This window comes from Tachyglossus aculeatus, chromosome 3, assembly GCF_015852505.1.
Source record: "Tachyglossus aculeatus isolate mTacAcu1 chromosome 3, mTacAcu1.pri, whole genome shotgun sequence".
NCBI lineage: Eukaryota > Metazoa > Chordata > Mammalia > Monotremata > Tachyglossidae > Tachyglossus > Tachyglossus aculeatus.
The window spans coordinates 50639281-50665247 of record NC_052068.1 but is presented as its reverse complement, the minus strand read 5'-3'; the positions used below and the strand labels follow the sequence as shown (position 1 = coordinate 50665247).

At 41.1% G+C, this 25967-nt stretch overlaps 1 protein-coding gene across 3 annotated transcripts in view; it reads left to right on the top strand.

The window, feature by feature from the left end:
- The window catches only part of ARID5B (AT-rich interaction domain 5B), a 171582-nt gene that overhangs the window by 26950 nt on the left and 118665 nt on the right, over positions 1 to 25967 (top strand). The gene's annotated exons all lie outside the window — the stretch shown is intronic.

The following is a 25967-nucleotide window of genomic DNA, read 5'->3' as shown; positions in this document are numbered from 1 at the left end:
GTCATTCATTCTCAGTCTCTTTTGCAGGCTCCTCCTCCCCCTCCAATCCCCTTACTGTGGGGGTTCCCCAAGGTTCAGTTCTTGGTCCCCTTCTGTTCTCAATCTACACTCTCTCCCTTGGTGACCTCATTCGCTTCAACTATCATCTCTACGCTGATGACACCCAAATCTACATCTCTGCCCCTGCTCTCTCCCCCTCCCTCCAGGCTCGCATCTCCTCCTGGCTTCAGGACATCTCCATCTGGATGTCTGCCCGCCACCTAAAACTCAACATGTCCAAGACTGAACTCCTTGTCTTCCCTCCCAAACCCTGCCCTCTCCCTGACTTTCCCATCATTGTTGATGGTGCTACCATCCTTCCCATCTCACAAGCCCACAACCTTGGTGTCATCCTCGACTCCGCTCTCTCGTTCACCCCTCACATCCAAGCCATCACCAAAACCTGCCGGTCTCAGCTCCGCAACATTGCCAAGATCCGCCCTTTCCTCTCCATCCACACTGCTACCCTGCTCGTTCAAGCTCTCATCCTATCCCGTCTGGACTACTGCATCAGCCTTCTCTCTGATCTCCCATCCTCGTGTCTCTCCCCACTCCAATCCATACTTCATGCTGCTGCCCGGATTGTCTTTGTCCAGAAACGCTCTGGGCATGTTACTCCCCTCCTCAAAAATCTCCAGTAGCTAACAATCAATCTGTGCATCAGGCAGAAACTCCTCACCCTGGGCTTCAAGGCTCTCCATCACCTCGCCCCCTCCTACCTCACCTCCCTTCTCTCCTTCTCCAGCCCAGCCCGCACCTTCCGCTCCTCTGCCGCTAATCTCCTCACCGTACCTCATTCTTGCCTGTCCCGCCGTTGACCCCCGGCCCACGTCATCCCCCTGGCCTGGAATGCCCTCCCTTTGCCCATCCGCCAAGCTAGCTCTCTTCCTCCCTTCAAGGCCCTACTGAGAGCTCACCTCCTCCAGGAGGCCTTCCCAGACTGAGCCCCCTCCTTCCTTTCCCCTTCGTTCCCCCTCTCCATCCCCCCCGTCGTACCTCCTTCCCTTCCCCACAGCACCTGTATATATGTATATATGTTTGTACATATTTATTACTCTATTTACTTGTACATATCTATTCTATTTATTTTATTTTGTTAATATGTTTGGTTTTGTTCTCTGTCTCCCCCTTCTAGACTGTGAGCCCACTGTTGGGTAGGGAGTGTCTCTATATGTTGCCAACTTGTACTTCCCAAGTGCTTAGTACAGAGCTCTGCACACAGTAAGCTCTCAGTAAATGCAATTGATTGATTGATTGATTGATATTCCAGTAAAGGAGAATAGTCTCAGTATCTGAGTTACCTATTGCTCTCCTCCTACACCCAGAGTAAGTTTATTGAGTAGACGAACAACTTCTAGCTAATGAGACCTTACCAAACAAAATGCTAAATGCCACCCCTGTTTTCTCTAACAAGTGTACATTCCCAGTGCAGATATTAAGCCATTTGTTTTAAGAACAGGGTTTAGTGTATGTGTGGACACTTAAGCAGTAGGGGTTTTGAAGATAAATATTTGTCAGAAAAACCTGATTTTGGCCCAAGGCTTGACTATATACTCCTTATGCTTAATATTACTGGAGGTTGTTCCTACTGCTCTTTAGTATTGTCAGTGATCTGGGGTAACAATTAAACAGGATTCATCATGGTAGGTAAAGAGATGACTCTTTGAGGGCTTGCATTGAGAACTCTTGAAATAATCTTTATTGCTCATTCTCTGCACACTGATTTGGTTCCCAGAGCTTTAATTTCCCTATAACCCATTTGTCAATATGATTCCTCTACCCCGTCAAGTCACTGTGAGATTTTCCTGGGCAATTGATTCTAGTTTACCAGGAGATTTGGTTCCAGAAATTGAAATCGTGTTGGGGTACAAAATGTTCAACCCTTGTATATTAATGCTGGATTTTCTGCCTCAAGATATTTGATTTACATATAATTAGGATTGGGGGATGTGTATGAGTAAGTTTGTAAGGCCTAGGATAGGCTACTCTAGTTTCTGCTATTCCCCCAATAATTTCAGATGCATTCTCAGGGAAGGACACTGTGATTGTAGTGTTTTATCTTTCTCGTCTGGCTATCGCTTCTAAGTCCATAATGAATCAAAATTATTTGTAGATTCATGGTGTCAGTATCAATAATCTACTCTGTGAAGACCACTGAACTCGGTGCTTAGGAAACATCCCAAAGAAGCAAAAGACATGTCCCTCAAAGAGCTTGCAGTCTAATCCATCAGTACTCTAATGGGTATCATTGTCTCTGTCTTGAAGACCAAAACATTTTATCGTTGCCTCTTGGCTGGACATTTTCGTAATATCTTTTGTATCTTGTCCTTGTGGTGTTTTGATCCCCCAAACATCTGAATCAGTTTGACTCTGGAATCATTTGGTTATTCCAGTGCTTCAACCTTTGGAGACCTGAAGTTTGGCCCTTCTTCTTAAGGACTCAGCTTGGGAACCTGTTCTAATTCTGGTTGGTGAATCGCTCCAGGGACTCTGGGACTGCTCTGTAAAATGCTGACTTATATGCGCGTTTTAGTAGCACACACATTATGGGCTTGGATGATCCAAGTTGTGAAAGCACTTGAAGTGAGCTGTAAGGCTCAGTTTATTCATCCTTTAAATTCTAGAACTTCCTCCAAAGCCAGCCTCTGAGCACATCCTTGAAAACAAAACAGGGCTTTCATGAGGAGATAGGAGAACTCAAATTCCTCTTGTGCCAGCTTTAGCAAGCTGTGTCTTTCGTGATAGAAAGAGTTCCAAACATTCTCTGCTCTTGCTTTGAAAGGGTAAGGTTTTAAATTGTTTGATTTGCTTATTTTAATTCCTGGATCCCAATGGGTCTGTTTATTAAGGGAAAAAAAATTAGAGCTTTTGTGTTTAAAAAATTAGCTCCCGCTGTTCCCCTGCCTTGGAACTCCCTATGTTCCCCCCAAATCCATCCCACCACTACTCTCCTTATCACATCTAAAATGCACCCTCCTTCATTAAATCTTTCCTGATTAATTCACATATGATATATGAGAAGCAGCATGGCTCAGAGGAAAGAGCCCGGGCTTGGGAGTCAGAGGTCATGGGTTCTATTTCCAGCTCCGCCACTTGTCTGCTGTGTGACTTTGGGCAAGTCACTTAACTTCTCTGTGCCTCAGTTCCCTCATCTGGAAAATGGGGATTAAGACTGTGAGCCCCATGTGGAACAACCTGATGACCTTCTATCCCCCCAGCGCTTAAAACAGTGTGTGGCACATAGTAGGTACTTAACAAATGTCATCATTATTATTATCCTCAGCCAATATGTACATACATATTTATTCAATCATTCATTTAGCAATTTCATCCCAACATATTTGTTCTACTTACTGTCTCATCCTCCTTCCTTCTGCTCCTGACATTTATGAATAATTTTTGTACATCTTCCACATTTGAGTATAGGCTCCTTGAGAGCAAGGGAACATGTATCTTGTTTCTGTTATACTCTCCCAAGCACTTAGTACAGGGCTTTGCATTCAGTGAGTACTCAAGAAATACACTGATTAGCTTGGGGCATAGTCCATCAATGAGGTGGATGGATCTGGGTAAGTTATAGCTTCCAGTTTAGCCCACTAATCAGTCATCAGAAATTACTCCTCCTATTTTTATTGTTGTTGTTGTTTTATGCTGTGGGGTCATGTCCGACCCCTTGCGATGCTATAGATGCATCTCTCCCAGAACGCCCCACCTCTGTATGCAGTCATTCTGGTAGTGTGTCCATAGAGTTTTCTTGGTAGAAATATGGAAGCGGTTTACCATTGCCTCCTTCCTCACAGTAAATCTGAGTCTCTGCTCTCTATTCTGTCCCATGCCACTGCTGCCCAGCACAGATGAGTGTTGACTTGTCTTAGTAAAAGTATATCAGAGGAAGTGCACGGCCAAACCCCAAAGGAACCCTCTTGTCCACCAGGGATCTATTGACATTGTGGGGTACATCTATTGTGTAGGACAGGTGACAAATATTATATAATAATAATTATGGTATTTGGTAAGTGCTTACCATGTGCCAGGCACTGTACTTCAAGCTTGCTTGGATACTAGGTAGCAGGGAGGACAGATAGATGATGATCAATCAATCAATCAATCCTATTTAGCGCTTACTGTGTGCAGAGCACCATACTAAGCGCTTGGGAAGTACAAGTTGGCAACATATAGAGACAGTCCCTACCCAACAGTGGGCTCACAGTCTAAAAGATGATAATAATGATGATAATAATTGTGGTATTTGTTAAGCATTTAGTGTGTTTCACTGTACTAAGCACTGAGGTAGATACAAGATACTTGGTTTGGACTCAGTCTCTGTCCCACAAAGGGCTCACAGTCTTAATCTCCATTTTGCAGATGAGGTAACTGAGGCACAGAGAAATAAAGTGATTTGCCCAAGGTCACCTAGCAGACAAGTGGTGGAACCAGGATTAGAATCCAGATTCTTCTGACTCCCAGGCCTGTGCTCTATCCACTAGGCCATGTTGCTTCTCTAGACTGTGAGCTCACTGTTGGCAGGGATTGTCACTCTTTATTGCTGTATTGTACTTTCCCAAGCACTTAGTACAGTGCTCTAAACACAGTAAGCATTCAATAAATACAATTGAATGAATGAATGCTTCTCTACCTGCTTTCTTCTCCATTTCTCCTTTCTTTAGAAGGGAAAGCAGCGTGGCTCAGTGGAAAGAGCACGGGATTGGGAGTCAGAGGTCATGGGTTCTAATCTCGGCTCCGCCACTTGCCAGCTGTGTGACTTTGGGCAAGTCATTTAACTTCTCTAGGCCTCAGTTCCCTCATCTGTAAAATGGGGATTAAGACTGTGAGCCCCACGTGGGACAACCTGATCACCTTCTATCCCTCCCAGTGCTTAGAACAGTGCTTCGCATATAGTAAGTGCATAACAAATACCATCATTACAAAAGCAAAATAAAATGGTATTAAAAGCTCCCCGGTAACACATAAAGGTAGCACCTGTAGCAGCCTTCTTTCAGGAAATTGTATATGGCCTTTATGCATTGACCTTTTACATTGTTAGATTGCCACCCTCGTGTCAGAGCCCAGTCCTCTCCAGTGTCTTTACTATTTTTAAAAAAGATTTTTAAAGTAACATCATTGCGTTACTCCCCTAAAGGCTTCAAAACTTTTATTTCAAGCTGCATCATTCCCATTTTCCTAATGGGGCCAGAGGAGTTAAATGATCTCCCCTGGGCTAACCTGTAATAGTTAAACACTGCTTTTTATTTCAGCAACCCTGATGGATGAAGTGACCAGTTAGGAAATGTTCAGTGTTCACAAGAGGAAAGTCAGGAACATAATTTTCCCCACTCAGTGTCCGCTCTGGTTCTTGGTGTTGCCATGTTGATTTACCAATGAATTTCCAGTTAGGTTTCCCAAAGGAAGTCTCCCACTTTGCCAGCTCCGGCTCTGAAGGGAGATTCCCAACCACTTGGATGGGCCAGTTCTTCCCTTAATGGTGATGGAAGCAGGAATGTGGAGGCACAAGGCAGAATGTGCCATTAGGCAAACTAGACAATTCCTTGATGTGCTTTTCAGTTAGGGTTACCTCTTCTGCTACTCACCAATTCAACTGATTTCTGCAACCCTTCCTTTGTCTAGTGAAGGCCCTGCCTGTATGAAACTTTTAACATCTGTTGTATTCCACAGTTACATGTCTGGAAGGAGTCAGACATCTGAGCTCAAAACCCATTAAGGTGGCTTGTGTAGACCCCCTTTATTAACACGGAGCTGTCTCTTCCCACTCCTGCCATTGGATAATTTCAGTTTCAATTTTTATCCATTAAGTGGGGATGCATGAAACTGCAGAGATTGTTAGCGTAGTGTTGCATGTTTATATCAGTCTAGAGTCTCCAACTTCCGCCGCACTACCTCGAAAAATCTGTGCTGGAAAGGAGGCTTTTAGAGTAGAGTAGAAAGCATTATTGAATTAACTCATTTCCTTTAGTTTATAAAACTCAGAACCATGTAAAATTAGTGCCTTTTAAATTTTATGGAGGAAGATAATTTGCCAGTATGAAATCTGTCAATTTGGGTTGTCCCTGCCTGTGTTTAAGTAAGCTTTGGTCAAATCCAGAGTGCCAGTTTGACTGAAAAGGAATGGTTTTTCATGATTTACGAGAATCAGTCAAACAGTGGTATTTAATGAGTGATTACTATGTACAGAGCACTGTACAAAGTGTTTGGGTGAATAGGGTACAACAGAGTTGGTAGACTCTTACAGGTGGCCACTCGCCTCCAGGTTGTAATGCATTATGTATCGGATTAAAACAGGCTTGTGTCCAATTTCCACCTCTGTATACTTTTCCAGTGCTTAGTCCCATGCTCCGCACAGAGTAAGCGCATAATAAATATTATTACTACTGCCGGTTGTTCTGGTCCACCCAAGTGACTTCCCCAAACATTCAGTATTGTAGAACTCATCATTTTTAAAGATGCTTGTTAATGATTTTATGAGCATGTGGTAGGCAGAGCATTACATGTGGTTTGAGAAATGTATCTGGATGTGCTTGGTAAGCGGTATTATTCTGACGGTGAACTTAAGGCCATCTTCAGCTCGATGGTACTCCACCATGCTATGCTGTGAAAGAAAAAGATAATTCAGCAGAGCGTAATGCTGTCGGCTAGAGGCACCACACTTCGGAAGACAATGGTACCAAAGCTAAATGGATCATTAAAAGAACAGTAGCATAAAATATGTGACAAATGAACTCCAGGGTCTGTTGGAATATATTTCATGTTCACTGTCATACCTTAATCTATGAACTAATAGTATCAGTTTTACATGTAATGTGCCAAAAAATAGTTGTGGACCTAGAATAAATGATTGGTAATTGTGACTTACAAGACTATAAATACATGGAGGGGATTTGATAAATAATAATAAGCTCTTGAGTCTAGCTAGAATGGGTTTCTAATATTACCAGAACTGAGAGAGGTATTTACAGCCTTCTTCACAACCCTACAGTTTTAGAGATCAGTCTCCGTACCATACATGGCTTGTCAGTCTGAGAGAGACAAGAGGCTTGATTTGTGAGAAACACGGATCTTCCCTAATTCTTGCTCTTTAGAACTTTTCCCTCATTTGAATGATAGTCTTGAGAGAAAGTAAAGGACAGATCATGTCTATATGGCAGCAACCTTGGTTAGTGTTCTCTCCACAGATGAATTGTTTCTAATTTTTTCATTAAAAGTATCATAATTAGAGGTAATCCTCCACATGCTCTGGACTTTGGTTTATTTTTCCCTTTACCCAAGATGAAAAAGGTCACAGCTGTGGCTTTACTCATCACTGGGGAAAGAGAGGCTGGGGAGGGTGGCACATGAAACTGTTATTTGCCGGTTAGGATGTTGGACCAGAACCACAGAGTTTATGACATCGCACACAGATTAGTGCATGCCATGGAGTGGTAGAGAATCAGGGAACAATAGTGGTGTGGCATCAGGGCATGTGCTTAAGAAAACCAGGTTCACTTCAGTGGCAACTATTTAGTTTTGTTTGGAACCAGTGATTCTTCAGAAGAAGCATGGGTGTGATAATGACTTACCTCATCTCTTTATTGGGGTCCTGAATGGCTAATGAGTCTTAGAAACTTTCTTTCTCTCTCTCTCTCTCTCTCTCTCTCTCTCTCTCTCTCTCTCTCCTTTCAACCTGTATCTCAGCATCTGGTGGTCTTTCGTGGATTCCTGGTTGCGGTGGTCAAAAGTGTATGATGGAGGAAAAAATACCACCCAGAAAAACTAATTCCCTGGTTTCAGAGCGTTCAGTTTCAATTCCAAGGTGGAACTACAATTTATCATAGAGCGTAGGGATTTCATTAAATATAAGTTTCAAAGACAGAACAGTACTTATGGACCAACACAGTCATTTTGCTTTTCAAATGCATAAACTAAAAATAGTTTCATCTGCAGTGTGAACATAGTTTCATATTTATATGTGCATCTGGCCTCAGGAATTGAATACTCCGTTCCTTAAATAGCTTCATTCCAGCACTTGAATTTTTTGTGACTAGAACATTTCTCCCGAGTCGAACACCTTGTTTACGCAGCCAGGTTTAAATGCAGTCTTTCAGGAAACTTCAAGAAGCCTAACAAACTATTTGGGCTCTTTTATTTTAATGTGGTTCTAATAATCAGTGTACGATAAGGGATTAACAGGACAGCAATTTTATTCTTCATTCTTTTAGGCTTAACTGTGATCTCGTTGTGGGCAGGGAAGGTGTCTGTTGTTATATTGTTCTCTCCGAAGCTCTTAGAATAGTGTTTTGCACAAAGTAAGCACTCAATAAATTCACTCATTCAGTCGTATTTCTTGAGCACTTACTGTGTGCAGAGTACGACTAAATGAATGAATGAATGACTCATAGGTAACAAATGTGCAAGGCTTTTGGGTACATTATTTACTGACATGTGAAGAAACTAGAATTGAATTTTTGCAAGAAAATGAATGCCAAGGCTAATGCTAATAAAACTGCAAACATGGACACACTTCACCTTTTTGTTCCGTAAAATGCTCTTGGTTCAGGAATCACTTGCTAGTGGGCCAGGAATGTGCTTTTGTTAATCATATGTAGATCTAGTGGTTGAGCCCAAGAAGAAAAATGTGAAAATAATGTACCAAACAGGTAAACATTGCAGATGCATGGCTAATGATTAGCCTTTAGCAGTCTAAGGGGACAAAGGTTTTTTTTTTTTTAACGGTTTTATGACCCTTGCCCAACCATTCTTCAAGGGAGAACATGTACTCGGAAGTACATATTTCAAACCTCCAATTCTTTGGAATGTCCATGTTTGAAAGGCTTCAATGAAACTTCTTCAGCTCTGATTCTTTCTCCCAGGGTGGGCAAGTCAGGTTAGGGGAAGAGCAGCTCATTTTCAAGACTGGAAATCTAGATTCCTGGCATGGATGAAGTAAAAATCCACTGGTGGCAGCAAATCTTTCCCGGGTTTAGCTCTTCCGTGGAAGTAAGTAAGGCACTGAAGGAGATTCATGAATTCAGTCTCACTTTTGAAGCAGAAGTGGCTCTTAGTGGTCTGATGGACTAGATTGTATCTCCCTGAGCACCTGTCTCACAATCCCAGGTGGACTGGCTGCATAAAGGAATAGATGAGTGTAGAAATTTTAACTTTGAAAAGTGTGTTCCAAGGTATTTGGAAGAGATGGAAACACTTGCTATGATGACTTCTGCCTCATCTCTGGCATAAAACAACTTAAATTGTGAGCCCCTGAGGGACAGGGATTGTGACCAACCAATTTACTTGTGTCTTTCCCAGTGCTTAGAACAGTGCATTACACAAAGTAAGGGCTTAATAAATGCCACTAGTGGTGGTAGTAGTTGTAGTAATAATGATAAAAAGCATGGAACGAACACTTTTTGAACCTCATAATTAGGGTTGGTCCACATTTCTGGGATCAGTAGAAGTTCTGGGTCATCTTCCTGTCCTACCCACAGTGTCTACAAAGGCAACAAGAAGACTGTGGTTGTGAGAACACTGTTGGATTTGGTGACCCTTTGCCATGGACGATTCTTGTTAGGGCATTTGCTAACTAACTGTATTTTCATTCAGGCTCTAATCTGACACATCCTGCTTTGGAGATGCTAAACGGATGAGGGGGAGTGATCCATGTGTGTTTTGAACATCTGATCAGGTTTAGGGACATTGTTGCTGCAAGCCAGTTATTTGTAATGCTAGGGAATTTTTTTTCTTTTGAAGGAGTGCGTGTGCATTCCTTTATTTTAATTTTCACTTCATACATATAGAGCCCACAAGGTACAGATTTATAAAATAGTGAAGTTTTAATGGTCTGGGCAAGGAGATTATTTTCAGCTTTGTAGCTTTGTTGTTTTCATCCCTACCCTTCTATTTGGTGTTCCATACATATTACATCCATGTAGGCGCTCATAATACAATTAGAAAGATACTTGGAAATTGTTTTTTTTTCCATATGTTGGTGTTTTTGGTGATTCATTTAATGGACAGTAATAATAATAATTATGGTATTTAAATGCTTACTATATTCCAGGCTCTGTACTAAGCGCTGGGGTGGATACAAGCAAACCAGGTTGGACACAGTCCCTGTCACACGTGAGACTCACAGTCTCAATCCCACATTTTACAGATGGCCAGAGAACTGAAGTGACTTGCCCAAAGTAACACAGCAGACAAGTGACAGACTCGGAATTAGAACCCACAATCTTCTGACTCCCAGGCCTGTGCTCTATCCATTATGCCATGCTGCCTATTTTTAACCAGGTCAGAGGCATCAACAGTTCTACCCAGAATTTACCATTTTTCATGGCTATCCCCTTTGCAGTTAATCCAGCTGCTCCCAATTCTTGTTAGAGGCATATGGGGGTAGGATTCCATTAGTTTCTCGGTGCTTCTCCCATTTCCCACAAGGCCCGATTGGATCCTTTCCAGTGCTTAGAACAGTGCTTGGTACATAGTAAGCGCTTAACAAATATCATCATCATCATCATTGCAGATTTATTAAACTAGATAGAAGTGCAAACAGGGTGACAGATGTGGCATAATGCAGATAAGGACTCTACCAGGATCTTGAATCAAAAGTCATGTTTAGCTTTGCAAAGAGGAGAGTGTTTTTTTCAGATATGGGGGTTCTCTCTTTGCATTTCATTAGAAATCAAGTAGGAAGGCTCTTTTCAGTGGCTGAAAGAGGGGAGGAGCTATGCGGAAGAGGCAGAGGTAGCAAAGAAGGTACCTGGAATGGACAAGTATAGAGAATCTTGGGGATGAGAGCAGGAAGCCTGGGGAGGGAAGCCACCATGGAGAGGCTGGGCCTCTCCCCAGACCCTATGTTGAGCTGGGGAGCGGTGTCTGGTTCCTGGAGACTGGATCTTTCTTTGGTGCCAACAGTAATAATGATAATAATAATGTTGTTTGTTCAGCACTTACTATTTCCAAGTACTGTATTAAGCACTCAATGCAGCAATCCCCTAAGTAGCTGCTGTTCTTGAAGAATCCCCTGTCCCATATGTAGCGCATCTGCTTCTTCCTAGGAGAAGTCCAACTCATTTTCGTTAGTCATAAATACCTAATTCATTCATTCATTCAGTCATATTTATTGAGTGCTTACTGTGTGCAGAGCACTGTACTAAGTGCTTGGGAAGTACAAGTTGGCAACATATAGAGATGGTCCCTACCCAACAATGGGCTCACAGTCTAGAAGGGGGAGACAGACAACAAAACAAAACATGTGAACAGGTGCCAAGTCATCAGAATAAATAGAATTAAAGCTAGATGCATGCCATTAATAAAATAAATAGAATAGTGAGTATGTACAAGTAAAATAAATAGAGTAATAAATCTGTACAAACATATATACAAGTGCTGTGGGGAGGGGAAGGAGGTAGGGCGGGGGGGATGGGGAGGAGAAGAGGAAAAAGGGGGCTCAGTCTGGGAAGGCCTCCTGGAGGACGTGAGCTCTCAGTAGGGCTTTGAAGGGAGGAAGAGAGCTAGCTTGGTGGATATGCAGAGTTAGGGCATTCCAGGCCAGGGGGAGGACGTGGGCCGGGGGTCCACTGCGGGACAGGGGAGAATGAGGCACAGTGAGGAGGTTAGCGGCAGAGGAGCGGAGGGTGCGGGCTGGGCTGTAGAAGGAAAGAAGGGAGGTGAGGTAGGAGGGGGCGAGGTGACGGAGAACCTTGAAGCCGAGAGTGAGGAGTGAGAACACCTGATGGATGTTCAGTAGTTTTTGAGAAGCAATCCAATCCGCACTTGTGATCTTTACTGTGGTGATCAATGGGCAGGGGCAGGTTTGTCATCGGTTACCGATTAATACTATGCTTACCGCCACTCAGTTAAAAAAAAAAAAAAGAGTTTTCCTTCACATCACAAACAAGACTCCCTTGAGGTGAGTTCTCCAGATTGCCACAGGCATAGGCCCCTGCTGCATTGCAGCATACAAGCTGTCTGCGTTATGTGGTGATAGTTTGTAGGTTGCAAAATCATTTTACATGTACTTTTCTTTCCAACTGCAAAGTTTAAAATTGTCTTTTTATCCCGAAAAATCTTCCAACTACCACCAAATTAGCCATCTTAGATGAGAGTCTGTAGGGCCTAAACCCAGTTCTGCCATAACATGTATTTTCGTTAGACATTTTGGATATAACACAAGGGAAGAATAAGGAACTTCTCCCAAGAGAAGTCTGATAAGGTTTAACGTGATCCACAGGCTTCACAAGTAAATCAGTGTGAGAAGAAACAGTTATGCACAGGCGTGTGGCACCAATTTAATTATTTATTTATTTATTTTATGATGGCATTTATTAAGTGCTTACTATGTGCAAAGCAATGTTCTAAGCACTGGGGAGGTTACAAGGTGATCAGGTTGTCCCACGGGGTGTGCTCACAGTCTTAATCCCCATTTTACAGATGAGGTAACTGAGGCCCAGAGAAGTGAAGTGACTTGCCCAAAGTCACACAGCTGACAAGTGGTGGAGCTGGGATTTGAACCCACGACCTATGACTCCAAAGCCTGGGCTCTTTCCACTGAGCCATGCTGCTTCTCTAAATCAAGTTGTGATGTTGCTACGGTTCCCAGCCTTGGCCTCAGACACATTGTATCATGTGTTTATACGTCGGTAACTTCACAATATTTAATTGAGTAACGTAATAATGCATGGCCAGGAATGGTGCCTAATAATGTTCCAGGAGAAGCAGCATGACCTAGTGGAAAGAGCATTGGCCTGGGAGTCAGAGGACCTGGATTCAAATCCTGACTCTGCCACTTGCCTGCTGTGTGGCTTTGGTCAAGTCACTTAACTTCTGTGCCTGTTTCCTCATCTGTAAAATGGGATTCAGTACCCATTCTCCCTCCTTCTTAGACTTTAGCCCCATTAGGGACAGGAATGGTGTCCAAGCTAGATACATTAGATCCACCCCAGTGTTTATACAGTGCTTGGCACAAAGTCAGTTCTTAACAAATATTATTATTATTGTAAATATTGATAGTAATAGAGAAATGTCAGTCATTTTGTTCTCTTTGAACCATCTACCCTCAAACCAAATTATTTCCATTGAATCAATGGTTACTGTGACCAAAACTTCCTTTAACATGCAGTTCTTCGAGAACACAATCCCCTGGTTACAGGAGAACCCCTTGCATTGGGAAATCCACCATGTGTAAGAGACAGCCATCCCTAGGTAACTTATTACTAATTCAACAGCACGCTCACTTTAGTAACATAATATAATGTATTGTCATAAATAATTAAACCACCCTTGTCCAAGATGGAAAAACAATGTCCAATATCCATGAATTTTTTTTTTAAACTGTGGGCAGGTCTTTCTGCCCTGCTTATATGTAAATGTTACAGAAGTCAGTCATCCAAACAGGTCTCCAGTCATTAGAGTGAATTGATTCCATTCCTTCGAAAAAAGGGTAGAATGTTTTTTTCTCATTTCCTATGAACCTGAGCAAAGCCACTCAAACATCTGGCAAACAAAGAAAGCTTACTATTTATAGTCTTTGCATTGCTTATAAAGTTTATAACCAGAGTACCTAGAACAATAATAAATTGTTTTCATATTTCTGCCCATAGAATTGTTTGTTTAGTATTTTCTGAGAAACAAGAGACCTTCATACCCATGACAAAGTTGTATTTTTATTGTCTGTGAGAGTTGAAATGATTTCTAATCTTGCCATAACTGTCGCCTTCTGCTGTATAAATGAAATGTTCCATTTTCAATGAGTCTGTCAGGCTATTCAGTAGGCAGTTTTTTTTTTTTTTCATAATAAACGCTTTATCTTCTATTTCCAAGAAAACAATGGCATTGATTTTCATACTTGAAAATTAAAATTTCACTAACTCAGTTCTCCAAGTAGTTTCAGACAGCTCACAGGATGGCTTCCTTTTGACACATGCTAAGGTGTACTCTTTCCCCACCACTAGTGTAAATTCATAAGTGGCACTGTGGATTTGCCGAGTGTAGAGATTGCAGTGAAGAACTCTTGAACTGTGCTGAGTTCTTTATGGGCAGTGGAGATCATCTGGCAGGGGAGATGGTAACCACAGCTAGTCACCGAAACAATAGGCCAACATAGACTACTGTCCTTTCCCAGTATTTAAAAAAAAAGAGAGAAATAAACTTGGATAAGGTACAGAGGTTTTTCTTTACAGTTTGACAAGCTAAGGATCCATGCCAAAGGTGATATCAAGTTAGTTAAAGAGAACTGGATTGGTTAAAGCAACTGAGGATAAGCTTTGTAGCAACATCAACATATTGGTGCTTTAGATAGGTGGTTACAAATGAGTCTTGATCTTGGATTCTCATTCCCAATTCATTGGTTTGCCACTTATGTGTTATAGAATGTTTAACACTTATTCTCTCTCTTATAATGGCCTTCATTTCTCTTCATCCTGAAGTGCCAAAGTCAACTCTTTGATTTACATGCTGAATGAATGATTCCCTCTTTAAACTTGAGAATAAATTTGGGATTGATTTGTATCCGGAACAATCTGGAGCGAAGTCGTGGGTAGACAAATGTCATTTCACACACAATAGAGGAATGTTGAGGTGAATTCAAGTTAAATAATTTCATCAACTTCTTTAGAGCAAAGATCACTGAGTTCTCAAACATCAATACAAAGGCACGGTTATTTTATTGTAGATTAAATGTATGGCGTAGATATAGAGGGATTATTATGTCTATTTCAGATGTAATTTCATGCCTGAGAATTTACGTTGAAGGAAAACTGGTCTGGATCACATTAGTGAAGTCCCTGTTTTGCTGTCAGTTTAATTAAATGGAAACTGCTGGCTAGGAGACTTGGGTAGGTTTATAGAACTAATACTATTTTGTGTGTTGGAACAGGAAACTGTTAGAGGTCTTCTAGTTCAAAAAGCACCCAAAAATGAAAGCTGGGATTCATTCTTGTTTACAAACTCCCAGTTAGTTTGTGATGACCTTAGTGATAAATAAAGTACAATAAAAAGTCCTACAGAATTGGGAGGGACAAAAGTTAGGTCCTTCATTATGAAATTGAGTTCTTTGAAGAGGTAAGCTCAACATTTATTTTCCAAATTATATTTTATTCTCCAAAGCCATTTACTTCCTTTTTTTCCATGCAGATGAATTGACAAGATGGGAATCCGGTGTCCTGTTTGCTTCTTTCAAATTTGTTGTCAAGCATACACACACACACACACACACACACACACACACATGCACACATACAAAGCAAAAAGAAAAAAATCACTCTCAAGAACAGCAATTTATCTGTTAACTGTGTTTGGCATTCTGCCTTTTGGCTTTAATTCTTTAATTTTCAGAGAAACATATTTGGTTTACTTTAATAGGAAAAAGCACTGAACCTCATTTGTAGAAAAAAGAGCATGTTTTCTTTTCCCTTTTCCAGTTCTGTTTATTGTATTATGACATTCTGTGTCGTAATTGTGTAGTAATTCTTAGCTGGAGTGAAGAATAAAGAAACCGAACTCCAAACTCCTCCTCCTTGCCTAACTTGTTGGGGTCCTATTACTCAGGGTGGTAGTGACAAATAACTGAAAATTAAGTTCTAGGCCCTTAGATACTCTGAAATAGCAGTAAAAATAATGGTTTTATAGGTTTGCTAAGGAGTTTAACTTACTGTGAGTTTTTAACTGTATTGTGGTCATGGATAGGTACCCACCAAATATTGGCCAACTGAAAATGGCAAAACTTGAACATAACCTGAGAAATGGAAAATATAATTCCCAGGAAGCTAGCTGAGGCTGGAAGGGTATTAGGATTTCTAGCTCTATCCTAAACTTTTTTTATATATTCCCAGTGAAATGTATTTTTAAAATTTTGTTCCCTTGATGCATTTTCTCTGACCAAAGTTAAAAGAAACAAAAATCGAAGGGAGGAAGAAGGGTCATAGGATCACTTAATTCCACTTTTTCTCTCCTTTTAATGTAATATCTCTATTTCCTTTTGATTAGGACAATGAGAATATCACAGTATTGAAAATGTTGAGGTCTTCTGTTGAGGGGTGAGTGGGGAGGAGTATCCTGCCCATTGGAAGCACTGGAGAGGAAGGAGTGAGGGGGAGAATGAGGGGAAAAAAGAGAAGCAGTGAAGACAAGGGGATGAAGCAGGATAGAACAAGAGGTGGGTAAAAAGAAGGGAGAGAGGAAGATGGGAGTTGAGGGAAGAAAAAGGGAGAATGAGGATCCATATTGCACTATAAACCATTGTGATTTCTAAACAGAGTACTTGATTGGTTGACAGGGGAAAGTCACTTTGGTCAGGGTAACTTATCCTCATGGTGTGGAGGATTCTAGGTCAAACTACCAAGGAAGTGCCTGGACATTTGCAGGATGTGTCCAGTCTCTAGAAGCTTTGTCCCTGAACTCCACCTTGTGGCCTGCCTCCTGACAAATTTACTTAACCTACTGGGTGGAGAGAGTCTGACTGAGAACTTTAGTAAAATTCACCTTACCGGTGTTTGCTGGACATTAAGCCTGACCACAACCCTTAACTCTTTGCCTCTTAACTTATCCCAGGGATGCCCTATGGGACCCCAGTTATACATGTTGTAGAACTCTGTCCAATAATATCCCTAATGGTGTTGCCACCCCCATAGGAAAGGCCTAAATCCGGCTAAATACAACAAAGTGTGCATTTTCTATATGACCCCCTAGTAATGTGAGATGAGCTGTGGGAGATCATTGGGGAGGAGGTTGGTGTGAAATCAGTCAATAGCTTTCTTAGCTGCCTTTAAGACTCAGTTGAATTAGTTTTTACTGAATGTAGGTGCTGTTTTCCAGACTCTTAAGTACTATTATTCTGAATAGAGCCCAAACAAACTGTTGATGTTAAAAACACTCCTTCTAATCACCATTATTGATTCAGTATGTGCATGATTTTACCTAAAAAGGAGCATGGCTTCCCAGCCATTGTGATGCTGGGAATTAATGCCGATGGAAAGCTCTAGGCCTTAGAAAATAAAATGAGATGTTCATACAGGTAGTTTATTTTAATTTCTTTCCTTTTCCAATTCATGACAGTATTTCAAATAATTAGGTTGATTTATGATTACAGATATTTTTAAGATGTGGGATGCTATAGCAATACAGTGCCAGTTTATTGTTTCTGGCCTTATCCAATTATAAAATTGAGTTTAGTCATGTAATGATGCTCTAACAGAAATATCAATCATGGCGAATGGAATTTTCCAATGTAAAATATGAGAATATCTCAAGCTTCATTTTTAAAGCCTCGGACCCATCTGACTATGCTTTGTTGCCTCTGCTTTTAAACATGTTAGAACACATGGAACTTTGCTAAATTTAGCCCTTTGACTCTGGACAAGGCACACGCCTAGTGCCAGAAAGAGGGGGAGTTTTTGACAGCAAGCAGAATATGATAGAATAGAGTAATTATTTCCGCTAGAAAATGAGTATCCTGCATTATTTGTACAAATAACACAAAGTCATTATTTGACTGTGCCATTGTAGTGAAACAATAAAGATCATATTTAATTTAAAACAGTATCCCCTAGGGTCTTCTTTTTATTTAGAGCATTTTTGGCTACTAAAACAAAACTTAATTTGCTGGTACAGTTAACAACAGTGTGTTAGGAGAAAGGGATGGGCATATTCTTTGTTCCTTCCCATCAGTTTAGGATTCCAGAAATCGTGATCAGGGTGTGTGAGAAAGAAATATTGAAATAAGTCAGTCATTGTACTGTTCTTTACATATTGTTTGCATAACAGTTTATTTACAATAATTTGAGCAATCTCAGAGTTCCTTTTAAAGGCTTTTTTTTGGCCCAAATAAAAAGTGCAGCTTTAAGATATTTCTCCTAAAATAAATTTGAGACGGCCTCATTTATAGTCAGCAATGCCTTGATTACTTGCAGACATACTGGAAATTTACATGCGCTTTTCTCCATTATAAAACACTGATCTGCTCATATCATTAGTTCCCTCATGACTAGAGCTTGGCTGCTTGCCAAGTAGTCTAAATCTGTAGCTGTAAATCGTGAGTTGAAATAGCAGAAAGTGGATTTGTAACTTAAAAAGTGTAAACAGTTTGGAAAATGAAGTAATTTTAGAGCATGATTGATTGCCTTGTGATTGTACTTTAAATTAGCCCAAGGTCTCTAGTGCAGATATATGCGCTAACTGCTTATTATACATTTTCACTTTTCTATGGAATAATAACATTGTTGGTAGGCTTTTAAACAATGTCTGCATCTCCTAGAGTGACCTTTTAGGAAATGAATAGTTTTATTGTGTGTCCATTACTTTGCCTGAAACGTTTTTGAGTTATTAATTTAACTTGTTCTATAAATAAAGAATTCAAAATGCAAAGCAGCTGTTACCCAGTGTACAGTTTATCAAACTTCTACTTCACAATCACTATTTTAGATTGATAATCCACAGTACAAATAGGTTTTTTGGTGATAAATTAATAATGTTTTGTGTAGCCTATGGTTACTGGAGATTAGTCCTTGAATATTATGGAAGCAAAAATCATGATTACTGTAGTGCAAGTGATTAGTTGGCATTCTGGTGATGAGAATATTATACTTGCATTTTTCAAGGATCCCAAGCTCACTTAATGGCTCAGTTAGAAATTAGAAAAATCCCAGTAGCAAGTTTTTGGGCAAAATATAAAGCCCTTTTTTGATATATTTGTTCTAGTGCATGTCTGCACTTTGGCTGTTGTATGACTCTTCTGAATGTCTCAGTGCATAGTCTATGCAGCATTAACAACATTCCTTTTCTTCACATGAAGAAAGGGGTGGCTATTCGAAAGCCTACTAGTTTTCATACCAAAATTTCCAGTTTTGCCCAAGGAGAGAGATGCTTAGCACAGTCAACTCTATTATCTGTGTTGTGGGTTATACACTGTGGCTTAACCCCCTTCCAGACACCCTACAAAATCAGGTTTCAGGGCCATTCCATTTCCTTTTCTCCTTCTCTGCTTCTGCTTCCCCATTGTCCTCTTTTCTCTCCCACACCCATCACTCTCTGCCACCCAGATATAGTAAAATCTGGCAAAAATGGTGGCTGCCAAGTCCACAGCAGTAAGGCTTTTGGGGCTGACAAAAGCTAAGTGAGCATTCCAGTGATAAGGAGGAGGAGAGGGTGTGTGTGTATATGTGCCTGTCCCTGTGCTTCTGTATTCCTGATTGTGTGAGGGATTGTCACACCGTATTACGGATTATCCACTGTATTCCAACATCTGAGCTATTGCTCCCCTCCATTAGCTCAGATAAAGCTTGACTCTTAATACTGCTTTTATTATTCATTAACCTAATTCATTCGTTTAGAATTTCAGGGGGGAGCAGTTTAGAACCTTCCCCATGGCTGCACAGGACTGCTTAGAGTCCACAGTTGAAGCAGGTGTGCACCTGGCACACTTTGGTTTCAGTGGCAAGATTCCTGGGCTGGCGGTAGTGCTCCAGCACCAATGAGTGTAGCAGAAAACATCTAGTGCTCCCTGCCCTCCAGTCAGCTCTCCACACTCCCTGTCTGCTAGAGGTGCCTGTGGTCCTTGGGATGCCGCAGGACTCCTGACAGTAGCTTCAGGGCATCTGCAGGTATTCCCAGCAGGATCCAAGACGCTCTGGTTTATCATTTGAAGGAGGAGAACAGGGCATATTCCTACTGCCGTCCTGATGATTTACTTTTTCTCTCTGGTGACATCATCTTCTATACATACTAATCTCCCAGGAACTCCTTATGATAGGATGCTTTTCCCCCACAGTTAAGCTACCATACTTAAACAATGAAATAAAAAAATTAAAGTTGAAAATTTCCAAGTACACTAAAAACAGAGCCTGATCCTGCCTTCAAAGTGCCACATTACCTAGATCCGAGGCAGGAATCCCAACAGTTTCTCCACAATATCTGATGATGGTGTAGGTCTTCAAAGATTGGTTCTTGAAACTCTCTTCTCTTAATTTGTGTATTAGGTAATAACTACCTAGTGAGAAATTAAAATCTTTGGGTTCTGGGGTTCTGCTAAACGCTATACGTAGAGGTTCTGGCCCAGGTAGCTTGCCCTCGGCAATTCTTCACTAGGTTTATCTCAGCCATAACGTAATTATGCCGTAATCAATAAAAATTTCCTGTGGTACAACTGGCAGCGGAGGGGGAAAGCTCAGCAAATGTGAATTGTTGTTTATTTGCCTCTCATAAACAATATTTCATGTTAAATCAGCTGCAAATGAAATGGATTACATTACAACCGTAGAAAAATAGCAGCTGATCTCATAAATTCACTGAGGTTCCTACTTCCCGAAAAGAAGGGCCCAGGATTTTAAAATGCCCCTCTTTAAAATGATAATAAGAAATGCAGATCTCTGTAAGTACCTACCACCACTTAGTGAGTAATGAAGAAATTATAATTGCAAAACCAGACTAGGCTTCTCTCTGTCAACTGCTTTCCTGCTGAATTTGTGCTCTGTCACCCAGCACAGATCAGGGCTGAGATTGTAAACCCTGAAGGCAGGGAAGGACCTACCCAATTCCTGTGTCTCATAAGACAGCCTGGACCATGCAGAAATCAATCACCAGATGAGAGTAATAGGAGTCTCTCCTGTCGGGCAGATGGCAGCCAGTTACCAACCACAGAAAAGTCTTGTCTTTCTTCTCCTCACCCCTTCCTGCACCAACCTTTCATCTGCTGCACCTGAAGAGGCTTCTGTAATTAAAAATGTAGTTTTCCCCCTCTCCAGTCTTACTTTTCTCATCAGTGTTAGGCCGTTCACAGGTGTGTCTTCTGGACTTGAGGGGAATTCCAATGACTTCTTAATCCCTCTAGGGGCATTTTGTCCTGTTCAGTGAGAAGAAAAAAGAGATATAGGGAGAAGTATGAGGAAGGTTGGAGGTTGAGACTTAATATCCCCTGTGTGGGGTGGCAAACTTGAAAAAAACAGGAAAAAAAACCCACAAGCCACTACGAATCTCCTTAGCTCCTCTTCTCTTCCACCTGTGCCTGTCTCCCTTACCCATCTCCATTCTTGCTAGAAGCCCTGGGCTGCACCAGAGAGAGGTCCATGATTGTACTTCTGAGCCTTAGCCAAAACCACCTAAGCCTTCATTTCCAAAGGAATTGGAGTCTTGTTGGGAGATGCATGTTGACTAGTTGGTGCCTAGGGGATTGCCAAAGTAGAGGCTCATTTGCATCTGGAACATGCAGAGCTGTGGGTCACGGTGGGCTACCCACGAGACTGTTGGAACCCCAGATTGCTAAGTGGAAAAGACTCGGCCATTTTCCTGGAGGGAAAGACTTAAGTGAGAAGGCTGGACTGCTTAACTGAATCGTTGAAAATCGTAAGTAAAAACGTGTTTCTATTTCTGTCCTGAGACGTTGTTTTGACTGGGGGAAAGGCAGTGCCATTCGAGACCTAATTTAAGAACACAAAGGTGAGCAAAAGTTCTGCCCTAAAAAGGATAGACTCCTAGGGAATCTCCACACGGTAAACCTACCCTTCTCTTCTAGCAAGGGTTTATGATCAGCGGCAAGCCTTCCTTCATGCTTTTTTGTCTTCTTTATTTTGCTTTGAGCATCATGGGGATGGTGATGTTAATAAACAACAATGAAGGGTAGATATATATGTTTCAGATTTATTTGGCAGTCTGTAAACTGGCCTGCATCTTGCCTGTTGTGGTGTGAAGGTCATCTTGGAAAATGACTCCAAGAAAATTGCTCCTGAATGTTGTTGAAGATTAAGCAAAACTGCTTTCCCTTTAAAGATCCCTTTAAAGCCCACAACTCATATTCCTCACTGCGTGTCTCTTAACACTTTGTCTGTTCCATTATATTGGATCTACAAGGAAACATTAAATAGAAAAGGAACACCTGACTCTAGTGTTACTAAACCCTATTATCCTTCTGTCACAAGTCCACAGGAAAAAAGATACAATTCAGTTCCAGACGGAAGCTGATTTCTGAAGGTTTAACTAACCCATTTTTATGGAGGCCTGTTAAAAACAAATGATATTTAAAAATGTCTTTGCAGGTTTGAAAAATCTTATTTAAATCAATGTAATGAGACATGCTTGGTAAAATGTAATCATTCTCACTTCTCTGTGTGTTGGTGAAAGCAGTACCACAGTTGGGGAGTTGAGGTTACAAGGAATTAGTTATTTTTATTCAGACCCAGATTCTGCTTGTGTGCACGAACGTGTCAGCAGAGAATCTCAGAGGTGGTGGGGAATTTTTTTTTTAGTATACTAAATAATTGATCTCCTGCAGGAATTAACAGGACTTCTAGTTCACTGTGAGTCAGAAGTTATGAGAACAAAGCTTAATCACTGGACCCCTTCTACCTCCCCTCCTCCCCTGTTTCCTTCCCATCTTTTTTTTTTTTGTCTCATGAGCGTCAACTGTTTACATTTTCAAGAAGGCAGAAGTTCCACTGAATTTTCTGTTTAAGTACCCCTGCCTGATTTCATAGTCAGCTGTAGAGTCATTGACTCAGATTTTTCATGGCTGGGAACATGGAGGAGTCCTCACTGGGCCCTTTGGAGAAAGGGTTATGTGCCCCAAGGAAGATTGTGTGGTGTGTTTTGGGGGGAGGGGTTCCCCTTCCCCCTCTTTTACATGAACTAACAGTATTTAGATGCTGATTTAAATCCTAAAATGATTAAAACTCATAAGAAATTGTTCCTGATCTCTTCCAATCCCGTGGGTAGATAGAGAATCTCAATAGATTTCAGTCCGGTTCTCCTTGGGAGAAAATCAGTGCCATTTATGGCTGAAGTTGACTTGGTCTTCTGAATTTAGAGTGGGGAGAGAGTAAGCTGGACTACCTCGAATTGATGTGGGTAGGTGGTCCTCCCACATCATGAATAGTCGTCTGGCTTTTAACCTATAAAGAGATAATTGTGTGCTTCTTGAGGGCAGGGATCTTGTCTACCAACTCCATTGTATTGTACTATATCCTAGTGCTTAGTACGGTGCTCTGCGCACAGTGAATGCTCAATAAATATCAATGTTTGCTGGATAGATGTGACCAGAAGGGATAGATGGAAAGGAATACTTGTGAGCCCCACATGGGACAGGGACTGAGTCTGACCTGATTATCAGTGTTTAGTTCTTGGCACTAACTAAGAATATATTTAGTACAAGTATCATCAGCATTATTATTATTATTATTATAAATGAGTACAACACAAGTATGTTTCTTACCACAGATTAGTTGCACTCCTTCAAACCCCTGAGTTATTAAAAAATGGTCTTTCAAAAATGGTCTCAGTGGAAATAAGGCTTCAAGGAGTGATGGTTCAAAAATAATTGAAATGGCCACTATCATGGGTGAAATTGAAGACCATTGTGGAAGAAAAAGTTTATAAATCTTTTTCATCTTTCACCAGGTAACATTTTACAAGGGAGCTATTGTTTTTCATTTGCTTCTGTAACATTTCTCTCCTCCATATCTGACTCTCTTCTTGGTGGTGGTCATTACTGGTTCAGCGGGAACCAATTTGCAGGACTTAAAAAAGAGTTTCTAGTAAACAATGAATTTTAAATTATTTCCCTATGCAATGTTAATGAAGGGCTAATAACAAGATTTCCAGAAGATCCTGTCACCCGCTTGAAACAGCATTCTTGGCAGAACCCCATCATGTTATAACCAATTCCCAGCCATGATATAGTAGCTCTTTTTATCTATTCTTCCAAATCACATAATAAAAACACTTGCTGTAGAAGAAACGACTATCTGAATTCTTCAAATATGTAAGAGGTGGTGGAGGAGGAGCTGTGTTTTCCTCACTGTATTTCAAGGGCAGTCTCTTGGGAGGTGCCAGAGGCAATGCTAAATTGTTCCTCAAGTGTGACTCTGGAAGGCCCTAGGGGTCCTGGATAGGAAAGATTTGCTGTTGGCACCAGAAGAAGGTGTATGGGTGTTCACACAGCTTGAGGTAAATTGCTGAAAGCTTAACAGCTAATAAAAGGAGGTGGGGAAGATGGCTGGCAATTGAAGGAAAGAAGGAAATTCAGTAAAGTCCTTTTGGGCTGCACATTAGGATTTTGGGATTAAAATGGTTTTGTCTTGAGGCAGGGCCTGAGAAACTGTTTTCTTGAACCTGAGAAGGAGATGAAAACACAGTTGTGTTTTTTTTTTAAAGAACACTGTTTGCTGCTATTTAAGCATAGTTTGGTAGTTAGTATCCTGAATGGTATTCAGGGGCTGTTGAAATACTCTTCATTTTGAAGAGTCTGTAAATGGGGCTGTTAAATTGCACTTTGTGAGTTGCATTTAACTGCACAGTACTGGTTCAGTCATGCCTGGGTGAATGATAATACCTATTATCTGGATGTTCACTGTCCAAATCCTACCTTAGGAAAATAATTAAATCATGTTTGAATTTCAGGTAAAGTATATTATTACTATCTTTCATTATTAAAATGGATCTTGGCCATTTGTCTTCATGGAGAATGAAGCACTTTTCCTTGTAGAGCCTTAGATCATTTGAAGGCAAATGCCAAAAGAACAACCAGTCATTTAAACTGGTGATGTCCTGTGACTCAGTTCCTATTTGAGGGCCCGGTTAAACTTCCAAATTCTACTCTGTAAATAGCATCATTGTCTAGGTTCTTGGGGGCATGGCTTTTGTATTTCCAGAGTCCTGGGCAGCTGGATAAGCATCTCCTGCAGAGCTGGGGAGTTAACACCTCCATTGCTCTGTGTCTTCAAGAATGTTTTCCATTGGTTCTTGAGCCAGTGGACTCTATGTGCACTTTGTCTCTAACTGAATCTCATTTCTTCTTCTTCTTCTTCATTGCCATCATTACCTGTCACCACCACAGGCATCCATCAATTACTGTTATGCCCAGGGCAGAATTATTCAGTTGTCTGAAGCACCAAAGGCAGTTATTTTTGTTGTTGTTTTATGGCATTTAAGGGCTTGCTATGCCTCAAGCACTGTTCTAACTCTGGAGTAGATGAAAGTTAATCAGGCTGGATACAGTCTCTGTCTGAGTGGGACTCCATTATGCAGGTAAGGAAACTGAGAAACAGAAAAGTGACTTGGCCAAGGTGACACAGCAGGCAAGTGGTAGAGCTTGTATTAGAACCCAGGTTCTCTGACTCCCAGGCCTGTGCTTCATCCACTAGGCCACACTGGTTCCCAAAGCATTTTTGCTATTTGCTGATGTACATCTGTACAGCCCACAAATAGTCATAGCAATGGGTAGGGGCTGTACAAATCAATTGAAATAACCTTTCCCTGTTTTCTGAATTTACAGTCTGGACCAGAAATCATCAGTTCCTATCTGCTTTAAGATTTAACCCATCACAACTTAGGGCCCTACAGATAGAAAACTCCAGTTTATGAAGGTGACTTTCATCCAAGATTGTCATTTGAGATTTAGCCAGCCGTTTAGTAAAAAAATAAGATTGAAATTCTATAATTTGCTTCCTAGTCCTAGAATTTCATTTGATTTCCAGTTGGCCAGTCTTCTCTATCCACTAGAACCTCCAGTGGCAATTGCATAGGCATGGGAGTCAGAGGTCATGGATTCTAATTCTGCCTCCGCCGCTTGTCAGCTGTGTGACTTTGGGAAAGTCACTTAACTTCTTGGTACCAGAGTTACCTTATCTTTAAAATGGGGATTAAGACTGTGAGTCCCACGTGGGACAACCTGATAACCTTGTATCTACCAGCACTTAGAACAGTGCTTGGCATATAGTAAGTGCTTATCAGATACCATCATTATTATTATTATATCCTACCTTTTTCAGTTGTGTACTTGTGTAGCTCAAAACCATATTCCGTCAAATACTTAATAAATACTAATTAAAGACAATCGGTGTCTTGAAAAAGCATGGCCTAGTGGAAAGAGCACGGGGCTCAGAATCATAAGACATTGATTTTAATACTGCTTCTGCCATGCGGCTGCTGGGTGACCTTGGGCAAGTTATTTAACTTCT